Source organism: Siphateles boraxobius, unplaced genomic scaffold (assembly GCF_051911475.1).
Source record: "Siphateles boraxobius isolate OS27281-9 unplaced genomic scaffold, OSU_SipBor_1 11, whole genome shotgun sequence".
Lineage (NCBI taxonomy): Eukaryota > Metazoa > Chordata > Actinopteri > Cypriniformes > Leuciscidae > Siphateles > Siphateles boraxobius.
In genome coordinates, this window is record NW_027508711.1 from 11,466,788 (window position 1) to 11,483,901 (window position 17,114).

At 40.6% G+C, this 17,114-nt stretch overlaps 1 protein-coding gene across 2 annotated transcripts in view; it reads right to left on the bottom strand.

Annotated features, from left to right (window-relative positions):
* sgcd (sarcoglycan, delta (dystrophin-associated glycoprotein)) overlaps positions 1-17,114 on the bottom strand; it is a 284,743-nt gene that overhangs the window by 215,033 nt on the left and 52,596 nt on the right. Inside the window, exon 1 of one of the 2 annotated variants that reach the window (XR_013190497.1) lies at positions 7,875-8,641. The exons of the other annotated variant lie outside the window; for it this stretch is intronic. The gene's annotated coding sequence lies outside the window, so the exon portion shown is untranslated. Of the gene's footprint in view, positions 1-7,874; positions 8,642-17,114 lie in introns of those variants that run through there. 2 annotated transcript variants of the gene reach the window in all.

The following is a 17,114-nucleotide window of genomic DNA, read 5'->3' on the forward strand; positions in this document are numbered from 1 at the left end:
GGACACTAAATAAAGGGTAACACTTTAGTTTAGTGTCCTTGTTACATATGTTAAATGTACTTAACATAGTAATAACAGTAAATTATGCATAATTACATCCAACCCTCAATCAAATCCTAATCCTATAACTGTATAGTAAGTACGTGTAGTTGCTTAATATTACTCAGTACTTAAATATATGATTGCACTGTAACAATGACACCTTAAAATAAAGTGTTACCCAATATTGTTGGAATCACTTTCAGATCATTTCTTTTCCAGATGATAAATGGTAAAAACACTGACAGCCCATCAGATTCCAATGACTTTAAAAAGCACCATTCACTGGGGAGTTTGCCTGTCTCTTTTAAGATACTCAAGGTTGGTCGTTTTCAACCTGAATTTCCGCTCTTTCCCACCTTTCGTGTTGTGTCATTGGAAAAGCATTGTGCTATGACCCAAAGGATCTGTTTGTTCAGAATCTGTGGCTCGACAAAAAAGAAGGAGCAAGACAAACGAAAGAGCTACTGGAAGTTCAACACTCAACCTGCCAGCTGGCTCCAAACAGCCTCAAATTGGCTAAAAAGCGCCTTGTGCCAGCTGCCAAACATATTTCTTCAGCCAAGGACAATGCAGTGACGTCCATCCAGTATCTGATACAGTCCTTATTGTTATTTCTGACTGAAATGATCATTTCCTGTGGGGGATATCGTACAGTGAGAAAGCCGGCGAGGCTGATGAAGGGTGAATGGGCTGTCTGTTCGCTGTCAGAGCTGGCCTCACGTCGACTGCCAGAGCTTGCGGCCGGCCTTAAATGAATCTGTCGGCGTAATTGCTCTGTGAGTGCGCTGCTGTGTGAGAAGACTACATTCCATTAGGCTGTGAAGACCCTGGGGGGGAGACGGCGGGATTTTGGCTAGATGTGTTTGTGTGATAGGGCAGGACATCGTAAAGTGAGTGTTGTAACATCTAGGGACGAGAACGCATAGGAATACGTGTCAGCCCATTGATGTTCCGGGTTTGTGCAGAAATGTCATTCGCTCATGTGTGAAGTTAAAGAATTCCCAGCGGTACCGGTAACGGTTGGCTTTTCCATGGGAAGACTGATTTGTCAGTGGGAAATGTAGTACATGGTATGTAGCCTTTACTGTATATATATATTTATATATAAACATAAAACAGTGGTATATGGTAAAGATAATAATAAATAAAAATGAATTTGATCAAATTTGATTATACATTCTTTCTTTTAGATTTAGAATTTAGATTTGTAGAAAATAATTTATTTAAGAAAATACACTACGGTTAAATTCAGCTAGAAAAAAGATCATCCACATCCACGTGTATTTTAAACGTAAATAGGCAAATTGACATTTTAACACATTTTTAGCCTTTTGTGTATGATTCATCAGTTCTTCAAATACAATATATTTTCAATATATCTATACAGTGTGTGTGTGTGTGTGTGTGTGTGTGTGTGTGTGTGTGTGTGTGTGTGTGTGTGTGTGTGTGTGTGTGTGTGTGTGTGTGTGTGTGTGTGTGTGTGTGTGTGTGTGTGTGTAAAACACTTTTCACAAAACCAGACATTTGCTGATGGATAAAACATCAGGTTGCAGAAGTAAAGTGTATTATTAACTGCATTTTAAACTTTCTTCAAACATACCGGTATTTTGTCCCAGGCCATTTGCATCTGTTCTGTGTTCTTTAAAGTAAAGCTGCATCAACCTCAGGTAGACGTCTGATTGAGTGCCATTGTAATGTGGAAAATTGGCAGCTTCCTTATTCAGCCCAGCTGCAGTAAGGAAGACTTTTGCAATCAATGTTGCTACCACTCTGTATTTCAGATTTGTTATTTATAGATTTGGCTAACACGCATTTTCTCTGGTAAAAACAAAAAAAACAAAAAACTCTCAGCAACAAATCTGACAGGCTTTAGCAGTTAGATAGGACACCTGAGGCTGAAGCTGCAGATGAACATTGATATGGGTCTATGTAAGTGCACAAGACAGCAGTCACTCCAATATGTTTCAGATAGTCCCAGACAAACTGTGTGGAGATCAAAGTAATGCAAGCATAAATAGAGATGTGGTTATTTATTTGACATCCAAGACTAGTGATTCTGAAGCTTGTCGTGCAATCACATTTCATTAAATCAGACTATCCAGTTCCACCTAGTCAAAATTGAGTATTTGAGCAAATATGCATAAATATTTATTTCAAAATTATTTTAGTCATTTTAATATACAGATTTTGCAATCCAATTTGAACACATAAAAAATACTGTAGTGCAACCAATACCCATCATGGATCATGGCATGAGGACACTGGCATGTTTAAAGCTATGGTTTTATCTAATGTTAAATAAAAACATATTATATTTGACTGTAGCATAACATTACAATATATTTTAAAACTCCTGCAGAGATTTTATAGATTTTAACTGTTTTGTCAGACTGGTTACATTATCGACACGAATTTGCTTTCTATAGAAAAAAACATAATTTTGAGGTATAGTATAGCGAGGTATATATTTGTATAATTGTTTATAAAATAAACATGCTACTTATTTGATTTAATAAAATTATTGGTGCTACACTGATAGTTTGAATTCAGATTCAGATATTGCACATACACTGCTGATGACACAATTGCGTGCCATCAGCACGCAATTGTGTTCATTTTCTTCATGAAGCAAAACACAGCAGCAGCAGTTTGCAGGTGTAATCCATTGTTTGGATGTTAAATCTCCTCAACCATTTAGTCCTGCAGAATAAAGGGTTAAATAAATCTAACTCCAGAAGCTCATTAGTCAATGCAGCCAACCATACAGCAGGTAAATATGACCATCACTCACGCAGACAATATTATCCATAATCCATCTGCTTACATTAACATACTTGAAAATGTGCATAAACCCCTGATTATTTGTGTATTTACAAAAGGGGCTCCCATCAGCTCATTATAAAGAAGTGCTGTGTGTGCATCCAACTGAAATTTACAATAACATTATAAATAATATAAATTATTTATATTTTAAAATTTAGAAAATACTAACAGGAGGGTCAGCCTTTTAAAAGGATCTTCTATAGTTAATTCTCAGGGCTCAATCTGCCAAGACTTGTTTCATGCAACCCTAACTGTATTTTAGTCCCCCTAATACAGTTAACCAAAATTTTTTTTTGTGATGTACCTGAACCTATTTGGTTAGTTTAACACCCTTAAGATTCTCCAAGCTTTTGTTTTGACTTCCCTTGGGGTGGTTCAAACCTTAATTGAGGTGGTGAGACCCCTACAAACCCCCCCTGTCTCATTTGCACCATTTCCCCCAGCAAATCCTGTAGTTGGAGGCTAGCGGATGTCGGCAGTATAATAAGGTGACCCTCATTCTACATGATGTGTCAGTCACGGAGGATCGCCCTTAAGCTGAGTCCCGGAGCATCCCCCGATTTCAGTCGCGCAGCTGTGCAGGTCTGCATCAAAACGATACGCGGAGTTATTGTGCACTTAATGCCGTGCCGGAGGCCCGCGTGCCGCATTTATTATGGCTGAGAATTCAGCAGGCCTTACACATAAGATGGGAATCAAATAATGAAGGCGTTTGCACCCACACGGTGTCCGCTGTTCGTCGTGATTCTTCATGTGACGCCTTTCCGAAAGGTACAAGCATCCCTGTGACACAGACGGGGAGGTTGACAGAGGTTTCATTCTCCCATGTGGAGCAGCTGGACAGCTTTGTGCGAGATAACGGATTTAAATAACCAAACAGAGAACGGGAGGACTTCTTTTCACAGGAAGTAGAGGCATTTTAATAGACGAATGTGGCAGTTTTGACTGTCAAAATTTATTCACATTCCTTTCCGCTTTGGGGGACTGATGTATCAAAAGTAGATCCCAAGGCAAACATAAAACCTCACGTGAAGGGTAACGTATCAATTTGAGGTTTGGGTGAGAAGGGATTTAAAGAACAGGACACTCCACTGGCCTTTCAATCCCTATAATATTTGACAGGTAATAAGTGCAAGTCATTTTTCAATGTCAGGCTTTATTGGCCAGATATCATATTTTAATTGGCCAAATACAAAGACACTTTATGAATACAAGGTTGTTTATTTTTGAACCGATACAACATATGTAACCAATATAAATGGACCAGGAGCAATTGTAATTGTTGCTTTGTTATTTGCCCCTTACACTGCAAAAAAAAAAAAAAAAAAAAAAAATATATATATATATATATATATATATATATATATATATATATATATATAATTTATTTATTATATTTTATAACTAAATACTTGTTTTAAAATAATATTTCTTGAATTTGGTTTATTTTTCTTAGACAATTAGCAAATGCATACCTATGTTTTCCTTGTTTGAAGCGTAAACCTTACTAAATTTGGTTAGATTGATGTAAAAAAACTTTTTTCAGTACATATCCAGTATATAGTAAATGTATACATGTATCTTGTAATGATGTAAATATACCTTTTTCAAATATGTTTAGGTTTTTTATTGGATGGTAATGATAATATGAATAATTATCTTTGCATGTTTTTCACATCAATAGTTTATCTCACTGAAGATTATAATTTTTAAAAATATAGTTATTTAACAGATCATCAACACACACACACACACACACACACACACACACACACACACTAGGTCCTCGTCCCAGGACCGATCCCGGGATGTGGTGGCACTATATGCTGCACATTCTTCTGTAGACAAGTACACACACACACACACACACACACACACACACACACACACACACACACACACACTAGGTCCTCGTCCCAGGACCGATCCCGGGATGTGGTGGCACTATATGCTGCACATTCTTCCGTAGACAAGTACACACACACACACACACACACACACACACACACACACACACACACACACACACACACACACACACACACACACACACACACACACACACACACACACACACACACACACACACACACACACACACACACACACACACACACACACACACACACACACACACACACACACACACACACACACACACACACACCTATATAGGTGGCCAGGGACTATACCACTGTTTTTTACTGAATGAGAGATGGAGGCTGATAAATATTTGAAAAGAAAGCAGGTTTTTGTAGTGCATCAGCTCTAGATAACTTTAATACCTATCTAAATGCATCACCATGACACAACATAGAGTGCAAGACGAAAAATCAAACAATACCACACACACAAACACGTACACGTATGTGTGTGCCCGCATGTGTGTCCAGTTGGATCAAAGCGCAAATGACAGCAACCAAATTCAGTACACATTTCTGAGCATCCCAAATATGTCCTCATTTCAAATGCATCATGGTCCTGTAGGCTCAGATTACATATTTATTCAAACTGTATTCCTGCTTGATTTGAGTGCGCAGACCCAGCTTTTACTGGCTTCACATCCTGCCTGGTCTTTTCCCGAACCACTTCAAAAGAATGTTGACGGATTGTTTAGTTTTTTACATATTCATTTCATCTCACCCTCCTTTTAGCCATTTTTTGGCATTTTTTTCAACACATCAAATGCAAACTAGAGGCCACCAATTAAGTTGGAGCTTGTAGTAGACTAATTAGAGTGCAAAAATAATCCTCCCGTTTCCTGTCTCTGTGGAGACTGCTGTTGATATACATGCCTCCCACCCAAACAGAATTAATAATCGCTATAGAAGCCCTTACACAGATGGGCTGTGTGGCACAGAGCTCTTAGGCTAATATAAGGGATTTCAGCAGGAACTCATTTCACACAAGTTAAAGAAAGCAGCAGGGACTGAAATGTATAGCTGGGCCTTAGGGGACAACAGGGATTATTGTAACATTTAATAAACGTAACAGAAAAATTTTGAGAAATAAAATGCTGCAGGGTTGTTCTTTTAATTATTAAATATGTATAAAATTTCTTCATTTGTGTTCCACAGAAGAAATAAAGTCATAGCTTGCAACAACATCATAAAGATGACAGAACGTTAAGTTTTGGGTGAACTATCCTTTTGTCAAATCATTACTAGTTCTCTCTCTAAAACTTAAATATGCTTTGTGATGTTTTGGGCCTCACTTGTTAGACATATTGCAATGGTCCTTTCAGCATGAATTTATCAGCTGTGAAAAATACGGATGAAGAATGGTCAGAGGGCATCCCAGAATACAATTGGCATTACTTATTATATTAATTAAAGTGCAGATGAATGTGGTTTTCAACCAACTGTTGTATTTTACTGATGTTCTTTTACAATAAATAACAGTTACTTTAAGGTCTAAATATCTATATGGGCATAATTAATATGTAGTTCCCATCAATCCTTGCTTGCCTCACTTGCTATGTGTTTCTGTTTAGTCTTAGGTCACTATCAAAGTCTGTCCTTCAAAATCTCAAGTTTTGTCAAGGGCTATTCACATTACAGAACTTTTTCATTTATTCTTTTTTTCATCACATACCGCTGTTGTGAATGTAATACTGACATTTGTGTGCTTCTAGTTTAATTGTATCCGACTTGATTAAGTTATGCATTTATTTGACTCAAGAAATGACTGCTAATATGTCAAAGATGTCTGATGCAAAACAAATAAGCCAAAAAAAGTGTTCAAATTATCCCTGCTCACTTCTATTTGGTAACACAAGCAGTTTAGAATGATGAAAGGTGTAATGCCAAGGAAACATAAAGAGCATTTTATAATTATATTCTGTAATCTTCTTCTCAGAGTATACATTCTATGTACAAATGTTGCAAACACATGATGATTTTGTCATATTTATACTTAATATTCGATCATTTTTAATTGCCATTGCTGGGCTTCAGATCTGTGCAGTCTCAAATAGGTGAGAAAAGCAGCTAATTTCCTTTTCTCTGACAATTAATTCTGTTCAAATCTATAGTGGGATATTTCCATCCCCTGGCCAGACAGTCTGTCAACCTGCCCTCAGGTGCTCATTAGATCTCCAGCACAACTGACTCCTTCTGCATCTTGTCTCTGAAAAACTAATCCAAATGTGGCCCTAAGTACACATTTAAGATGCCTACATATCTCCAGAATGACCTTATGGCAACCAGAAGCACCTTTTTAAGTGGGAGAAAAAAGGAAATATAATACTTTATAAGGTGCTTGAAGAGATATGTAGGTAGGAGAGAGTGGATATAGGCTGAATGGCACTAAACCAAAAGATTGTGGACACCAAAGTGGCCGAAAAGTGCCTTTTGGCTAAACCAGATGATGGAGATGCAGCAACAACTCCCTGAAGACAAGATACTGCCATACAACACATCTTTCTGTTTCAGAAACCAGATATACAGCCTGCCATTGTGGATGGGAAATACGCCACGGCGTGTTTGGCATTTGTGAGTGTGACTGAGATGGTTTGGCAGAGCAACAACACTGGTTTCAGCCGATGTGTAGCCTCGGTCTCTTGGCTCAGAGTAATGAGTAACCTTAGCAGGCATCACACATCACCTGCGTCCATAAAATTGCAAGAAGTCACCATGTGGTTCTGCTCGGCGAGTTTAAAGCAACACATATAGGTCAAATGAGGGTTCTTGCACATCTTTAAGTCTCTTCTAACCCAATAAAGTTAATTTTGGTGGTCAGGACCTTCATTTTGGAGTCATCTTAGTTTCTACAACAGCTACAGAATAATGAGAGGTGGATGTTATCATAAAAAATTGTATTCAAACTTTAATTTTACATCGAATACATTAAATTTCATGTTCAAGTGCATCAGAGAAAGAAAAAGAAAATCCCAAAATACCACATTGCAAATTTACTGAGCCATCATGAGCAATGAAAATACAAAAAGTGCAGTCAAAAGCCTGGAAAACACTAAATTGGGAGGGACAAAATATATTTAGAAGTCCTACCTCTTTATCAGATGCCAAAAATCACAGCCTTGATAAAGTCAGAAAACCATGGAGTTGATCGGCTGCCAATGTTTCTGATCTCTTTGCCTCTTTGTCTATTGCCAAGCACAAATGTGGAGTGGACCATCTACCATGGGGATGGACTCCATGGGCTCTTCTGACTGGCAAGATCAGTGGCTCTCTGGCGGGTAGGTGGAAACAGTGAGAAAAGTCCAGTAGTCCTCGCTGTGTATACGGCAGGAGCGCCGTCAGAACAGAGCATCCTTCAGTGGGCAAGAAATCCAGAGGGAACGTGCCTGTAATCCCCAGACTGGAAGCATGCACTGAAGATAAACAGGGGAGAGTTGCCTCAACATTGTTCTTTTTCCACTGGCAGCAACATCTCTCTTCTCCCACATCCTTCTGACGCTATTTATTTATGTGGGACCGGAGTGGAGGGAGCGTGAGTGTGTGTGTGTGTGTGTGTGTGTGTGAGAGAGAGAGAGAGAGAGAGAGAGAGAGAGAGAGAGAGAGAGAGAGAGAGAGAGAGAGAGATAGAGAGAGAGAGAGAGAGAGAGAGAGAGAGAGAGAGAGAGTGTGTGTGCAGGAGAGAGCTTGCACTGTCAGTGACTACATTAGCAGCTCTGAGTAGGTGGAGTTTTCTTTGCAGCAGAGGGGATCATGATTCGAAATCCAAAGGAGGGAGAGAGAGAAAGACAGATAGAGAGAGAGAACGCAGCATGAATAGGTTAAGAAGCAGAGGAAGGGATAAAGTAGCACTGAGGTTCAAAGAAAGGAGGGATAGAAATGCATCAGGGGCTCATAACCTAGTCGACTAGTCAATTAGTTCTGCCACTAGTCGACATGTCAAGGGGATATCCGCTAGCACTACCATTTACAGTAACTCAATGGTAGCTGCTCGGCTGACGCAGGACCACATGGAATAGTGCTGTCATTTTGGTACCATAGAATGGATTAAGCCAATCGTCTCAGCTGTAAATGCCATGTAAAAAAAAAAATACTCTGGAGCTGCAGGAAAATTATGCTGATTGGCTGATAAGACAACAAGAATGTACCCAGTTTCAAACCCTTTACTAGCAACTATCTTGATCTGTGATGTGACGTGCAGCAGACAGGGGGAAAAAAATGGATACAAAAAAGTGTTGCAGAGTCAGAATCAGACCTCATGAGATTTTTACCAAAATATAATGAAATGCCTAGTAATTGCCTAGAATATATATGTAATGTCTAATTTGATTTACACATGGAACGTTTTCTTTGAATTCTCATGATTTCGGGCATGTGAGTTTCATGTGAGTATAAACTCCACAGTGAACAACACTGCCTCTCTCCCAGATGAGCTGAACACTTTTTATGCTCGATTTGAGGGAACTAACATCCCCCTCGCGGAGAGAGTTCTCGCGGCTGAAGCTACAGAGGTTAGTACACTCTCCGTCTCTGTAGCGGATGTAACCCGATCTTTCCGTCGGGTGAACATCCGTAAAGCCGCGGGTCCAGACGGTATTCCGGGCCGCGTCATCAGAAAGTGCGCGAACCAACTAGCTGGTGTTTTTACGGACATTTTCAATTGGTCCCTCTCCTTGTCTGTAGTCCCCACATGCTTCAAAACGTCCATCATCGTACCTGTACCGAAGCAAACCAACATCACCTGCTTAAATGACTGGCGCCCTGTTGCTCTGACCCCCATCATCAGTAAATGCTTTGAGAGACTAGTCAGAGATTACATCTGCTCTGTTCTACCTTCCTCACTAGACCCACTGCAGTTTGCATACCGCAATAACCGCTCCACTGATGATGCTATTGCATCTACAATACACACTGCTCTCTCCCACCTGGAAAAGAGGAACACATATGTGAGAATGCTATTTGTAGACTACAGCTCAGCATTCAATACCATAGTGCCCTCCTTGCTTGATGTGAAACTCCGGGCTCTGGGCTTAAACAGCTTGCTGTGCAGCTGGATCCTGGACTTCCTGTCAAACAGACGCCAGGTGGTTAGAATAGGCAGCAACATCTCCTCATCACTGACCCTCAACACTGGAGCCCCACAGGGCTGTGTTCTCAGCCCACTCTTGTACTCCTTGTACACATATGACTGCGTGGCAACTCACAGCTCTAATTCCATCATCAAGTTTGCTGATGATACTACGGTCGTAGGTCTGATCACCGACAACGATGAAACGGCCTACAGAGAGGAGGTGCTCACTCTGACGCACTGGTGTCAGAGGAACAACCTCTCCCTCAACATCAGCAAAACCAAGGAGCTAGTGGTCGACTTCAGGAAGAACGACAGAGAACACAGCCCCATCACCATCAATGGAGCACCGGTGGAGAGAGTCAGCAGCTTCAAGTTCCTCGGTGTCCACATCACAGAGGAACTCACATGGTCCGTCCACACTGAGGCCGTCGTGAAGAAGGCTCATCAGCGCCTCTTCTTCCTGAGACGGCTGAGGAAGTTTGGAATGAACCGCCACATCCTCACACAGTTCTACACCAGCACCGTCGAGAGCATCCTGACTGGCTGCATCACTGCCTGGTATGGCAATACTACCAGCCGTAACCGCAAAGCCTTGCGAAGGGTGGTGCGCACTGCCAGCCGTATCATCGGAGGTGAGCTTCCCTCCCTCCAGGATATTTATGCCAGGCGGTGTGTGAAGAAAGCTCGGAGGATCATCAGAGACTCTAGCCACCCGAGCCATGGGCTGCTCTCACTGCTACCCTCAGGCCGGCGGTACCGCAGCATCAGGACACACACCAGCCGACTCCATGACAGCTTCTTCCCACAAGCAATTAGATTTCTAAACTCTTGATCCCTCATGATCAATAACCATAAACATTCTAACTGTCAACACAGCACAACATAACCTACTGCATTTACATAATATATATATATATATATATATATATATATATATATATATATATATATATATATATATATATATATATATATATTGCACCTTACGAGTATCTACTCTATGTATAATTACCTCTTTTTGTATTTTTGTATACTGTTGTATATGTAAATTGTTGTATATTGTATATTGTTGTATATTGTAAACTGTTGTATATTGTACATTGTATATTATTTATTGTTCTGTTAGTGTATATGGTACTGTGAGTAATTGTGCGCACATTAGATGTGTAATCTATGTAAATCTGATGTTTGCTGTAATTGTTTTCGTCACATCGTGACATACTGCTATGTTGCTCGGAACTGCACCTAAGAATTTCACCCACTGTTGCACTTGTGTATATGGTTGTGTGACAATAAAAGGATTTGATTGATTGATTTGATTAATTTAAATGTTGGTCCTTTAAACATTTTACAAAACACACATACTGCACCAATAAAATGTACAACAATATGAATATATATGTAATGTCTAATTTGATTTACACATGGAAAGTTTTCTTTGAATTCTCATGATTTCGGGCATGTGAGTTTCTGAACATGATGTATGATAGAATAAACTTAACCTTAAATACCATGTTGAAACTGTATTAGAGATAGTGTAGATTTAGTGTGCATAAAGGGCACTAAGCTTTTGAGAATTTTTCTGACCTGGGACAGTCTTGCGATTTACTTTCTGAAGAGTGCACATAATCTCCATTGGCCAAGACCGCAGGTATGGGTATTGGGACAGGCCCTTGTTCTACGTAAGCGGTATCCAATCCTGGGCTACTGTCCTGCAAAGTTCAGCTCCAACCCTAATTAAATACACCTCAACCAGTTAATCAACGTCTTTAAGATTTCTCAAAAGTACAAGGCAGGTATGTTGGGGCAGGTTGGAGCTAAACTCTGCATGACATCAGAATCAGAATCAGAATCAGAAAGAGCTTTATTGCCAAGTGTGCTTGCACACACAAGGGATTTGTTTTGGTACTGAGGCTTCCAGTGGACATATACAAATACAAATACAACATGAAACATAATACTACAATTGTAAGAATAAAAAAAAAAAATATATATATATATATATATATATATTAGGGGTGGAGCCGAACCCGAATACGGTATTCGGAAAGGCACAAATAACGTGTTTTTTACGAATACTTATTTCGAACAAATACTTTAAAAAATATTTGTATTCGGGAACAAGAAAAACTTTATATCAAAAAGCTGCGTTTCCTCACGAGACCGCAGTGCGCGAGTGAGTGAGTGACGTTCAGGAAGAGGTGACTGACACAGGCTGCTCCACACAGCAACAGAGAGGGCTCGGCTGAGCGAAAAAACACTTAACTGCATTATTATTTTTGTTGAATAGATTTTTGTACCTTAACTGGGTTCCGGAGGCAGTTTATAACTTTCGGGAAGTGGAGTTTGATCGGGAGATTATTTCATTACACTGCATTATTGACGTCTGCAGCCGGGTGCTCTCATGTTCGCTCTGTTTACGTAGCTCTGTTAGCTCCGTAATTATTTGTTTTTATTACATGGCTTGGTTGAATTCTAATGTAGAATGCGGTCTGTTATTTCCATTGTTATTTCTTAATAACAGACCGCTGCTAAGTATAACACACCGTTGCCATGAAAAACAGAGCGTTGCCATGGATTCTAAACGTAGAGACGGAACGGACTATTTTTTTTAGCGGAAGCAATACAATCGTTTTTAAATCAATAAACTCCTTTTTAAATCAATATTTTGAGTCAAATTATTGATTTATTTGGTAGGTAGCCATGTAGTAAGCGGGATAATGTATAGCGAGGTGGTTGTTATAGCGAATACAAACCCTTCAGGCTGATTCAAGACCCCTCCGCTTCGCGTCAGGCTCATAATCAATCGCCTCGCTATACATTATCCCTTACTTATTCTGTCTGTTCAGCGTCCTCCAACAAGGACGGGGGGTGGTGGGATTCATAATGTTCACAATGGTATTTTATTAGTTGTTGGTTTAACCATGGATGAGGTAATGGCTGTTATGTTATTTTCTTTTCAATGACGTTCCTTGGTACATGTTCATTGCTGGATTTATACTGTATAATTAAAGAATACTTACACTATAACGTAAATTAGAAGTGTAACGCAAAAAAACTAGATTTTTACGCCTATTTTGGATTTTACTCGAATACAAATACAAATACTTTTCCCCCCTCAACAAATACAAATACAGATACAAATACCGGCTGCTTTGCACACCCCTAATATATATATATATATATATATATATATATATATATAAATATATGAGAATAAAACTATCACAGTTGGGTTTAGTCAGAATAGACATTTTCAGATTTACAGATTATGAACCTATTTACAGTGTTTTGAATATTATAAATAAATAAATCTACATATAAGTATCACCTGAGTTGTAGGATATTGCACTAAACAGTGGGAGTATTGCACTTACAGGCATATGCCTTTGGAGGAGTGTTAACTGTTCAGGAGGGAAATGGCCTGTGGGAAGAAACTGTTCCTGTGCCGAGATGTTCTTGTGGCCAGTGATCTGAGTCTCCGTCTTGACGGTAACAGTTCAAACAGGTGGTGTCCAGGGTGAGTGGAGTCTGTGATGATTTTACCTGCTCTCTTCCTCACTCTGGAAGAGTACAGGTCCTGGAGGTTTGGCAGGGGGGCACCAATGATCCTCTCCGCAGTCCGGACTGTCCGTTGTAGTCTCCTGATGTCTGATTTGGTAGCTGAACCAAACCAGACAGTGATGGAAGCGCACAAGACAGACTCAATGACGGCTGAGTAGAACTGAATCAGCAGATCCTGTGGCAGGTTGAACTTCCTCAGCTGGCGAAGGAAGTACAGACTCTGCTGGGCCTTTTTCACAGTGGAGTCAATGTGATTGTCCCACTTCAGGTCCTGAGAGATGATAGTGCCCAGGAACCTGAATGACTCCACTGCTTCCACAGTGCTGTTCATGATGGTGAGTGGGGGGAGTGCTGAGCTGTTCCTCCTGAAGTCCACGATCATCTCCACTGTTTTGAGCGTGTTCAGCTCAAGGTTGTTATAACTGCACCAGGCAGCCAGCTGTTCAACCTCCAGTCTGTAAGCAGACTCGTCACCGTTTTGGATGAGACCGATGACAGTGGTGTCGTCTGCAAATTTCAGGAGCTTGACAGTGGGGTCTTTAGAAGTGCAGTCATTAGTGTACAGGGAGAAGAGCAGTGGGGAGAGAACGCACCCTTGGGGGGCTCCGGTGCTGATTGTGAGTGTCTTGGATGTGTGTTTCCCCAGTCTCACTCGCTGCTGCCGGTCCGTCAGGAAGCTGGTGATCCACTGACAGATCGAGGATGGTATGGAGAGCTGGGTCAGTTTGGCTGTGAGAAGACCAGGCATGATGGTATTGAAGGCCAAACTGAAGTCCACAAAGAGGATCCTTGCATAAGTCCCTGGTCTGTCGAGATGTTGCAGGATATAATGCAGACCCATGTTGACTGCATCATCCACAGACCTGTTTGCTCTGTAAGCAAACTGAAAGGGATCCAGCAAGGGTCCAGTGAGGTCCTTCAGGTGGGCCAGCACCAGTCTTTCAAACGACTTCATGACCACAGACGTGAGAGCGACAGGTCTGTAGTCATTAAGTCCAGTGATTTTGGGTTTTTTGGGGACAGGAATGATAGTGGAGCGTTTGAAGCAGCAGGGAACTTCACACTGCTCCAATGATCTGTTGAAGATCTGCGTGAAGACCGGGGCCAGTTGGTCAGCGCAGGCTTTTAAGCAAGCAGATGAGATGCCGTCTGGGCCTGAGGCTTTCCTAGTCTTCTGTTTTTTGAAGACTGGCTCACGTCCTCCACACAGACCTTAAGCTCAGGTTGGATGGCAGGAGGGGGGAGTGATAATTGGAGTGCAGGAGGTGATGGTGAAAGTGTGAAGTGCAGATCAGACCGGGTGTGTGGTGTGAATGAGGGCTTTTCAAACCGGCAGTAAAATGAATTTAAATCGTCAGCCAGGTGTTGATTGTCCACAGATCGAGGGGATGGTGACTTGTAGTTGGTGATGTTCCTCAGGCCATTCCAGACTGATGATGGGTCGTTGGATGAAAACTGGTTTTTCAGTTTATCAGAGTAGTTCCTTTTAGCAACTCTGATCTCCTTTGTCAATCTGTTTCTGGCCTGGTTATACAAGATTTTATCCCCACTTCTGTAGGCATCCTCTTTGGCATGACGAAGGTGTTTGAGTTTCCCAGTAAACCATGGTTTATCATTAGTGAATGATAAGAATGTCCTGGTAGGAATGCATGTATCCTCACAGAAACTTATAAATGATGTTACAGTATCTGTGAGCTCATCCAGATCATTGCTGTCACATGCTGTCTGTATTTTGGTAGTTCACGGGAAAGATTTGCTTTGTTAAAATCCCCAAGAATGATTAAAAGAGAATCTGGGTACCTTTGTTCCGTTTCAGATATTTGTTCAGCCAGCTGTTGTAGCGCCGCGCTCACGCACGCGTCTGGAGGGATGTAAACATTCACGAGAATGAAAGAGGAAAATTCCCGAGGCGAGTAGAAGGGTTTACAGTTTATGAAATGTGCCTCTAAATTAGGAGAGCACATCTTCTTCAGTGTTGTTACATCTGAACACCAACTTTCGTTAATGTAGAAACAGAATCCACCACCTCTCGTTTTCCCCGTTAGCTCGGAACAGCTGGAAGCCCGGCAGATGTATTGCGTTGTCCGGTATGGGTTCACTCAGCCAGGTTTCAGTGAAGCACACAGCAGCAGAGTTTAAAAAATCCTTGTTAGTGTGTGTGAGGAGAAGAAGTTCATCCGTTTTGTTAGGAAGGGATCAGAGATTCGCGAGATGAATACTGGGGAGTGCAGTGCGCAGGCCGCGCTCGCGGAGTTTAACCAGCGCGCCGGCTGGCTTCCCGCGTTTGCGTCTGAACGCGCGTTTGAACAACAACGCTGCACCTCCGACGAGAATGTCCAGCAAAACGTCCGAATAATCAAAAACTGTAGAAAAGGTTTCTGGTGTGTGTTTCCTAATGTCCAGTAGTTCGTCTTTGGTGAAACTGATAGGAAAAGAATGACTAAACGCAGAACAAACGAACAAAAACAACACAATAGCTGGAGAGCTCCACACCGAGGCAGCCAACCGCGGCGCCATCTTGGATCACACCATTGACATTGATCCTCCAGGAGCAGGATTGGACACGGCTGCACTGCATGGTGAAAGCAAGCAAGTAGACAATTCTTCCTTTCCTAAAGCTTAAGACATTTTTTTTTTTGGAACTACTAAGAACACGACACTATCTCAAAAATGCAACAAATAAAAAACAACAACACATGATACAACAATAAAAATATAACAGAATGCAAGAACGGGCATTCTCTATTCTCTATTTAGAATATTTTTGGAATTACTCAAAAGGGAACAAAGTGAACCCTTATCATATTGCATTCACAAAGCATGTTAAAAGTGAATTGGTTTGCAGACAACTGGGGTGGCCTGAATTATTCGTATGAAGACAAAATTCCACTGCCATGAAACGAATCAAGTGTTGTTCAAAGGCTCACAGACACTGATCGGCACATGAAGTTTCTGGACCATTTTGTAAAGCAATCTGGCAACGGAGATAAGCAGACTTTCTCAGCTCTATAGACATTCACTTATATCAACTTTCCATCAACACATTGATCGATGTTCATTTACAGAAGATCAACACTGACTCATCGATTAGTATTCAAACACAAATACAAGGTAGGAAGGATGAAGGTTAGAACTAGTCATGTGCTTCTGGATTGGCACTTCTGTGGCCTGTTTCATCCTGTTTCTAAAAAAAGATTGAATTATTTAAGCTCTCAAAGTCTGTGAGAGCTTACATAATGTGAGACGACATTATGTGCCAATTACCGAATGTAAATGATCATATTTAGTATAGTGTTTACATGATCTGATAGATTTAGCTCTGAAATTCAGTCAATAACAAATATGTAAGAGTCAAGAAGCAAATTTAAAAGTAATTTGTGCAACTAAACAGAATATTTGATGTCATGATTCCATGCAGGTTTTATCAATTGCATAAGACTTAACAATTCTACAAACATCTCTCATTTGACATCATCAATGCACAGTCAGGCTTTAAAACTCAGGCTTTGGAACAGAAAGTGTTTGATTTGGAGAGTATATCTGCAGACTTTATATAAGAACCAGAATTCTGAATAATTCAATAATTCCTTTGCATTGGGGATATGTAGCAGATGCTTTTATTCAAAGTGGCTAACACATTTATAGAAACCGTCCTGTAAGGAACTTAGCTTCTTGGAAATATTAATAATCAATAATAT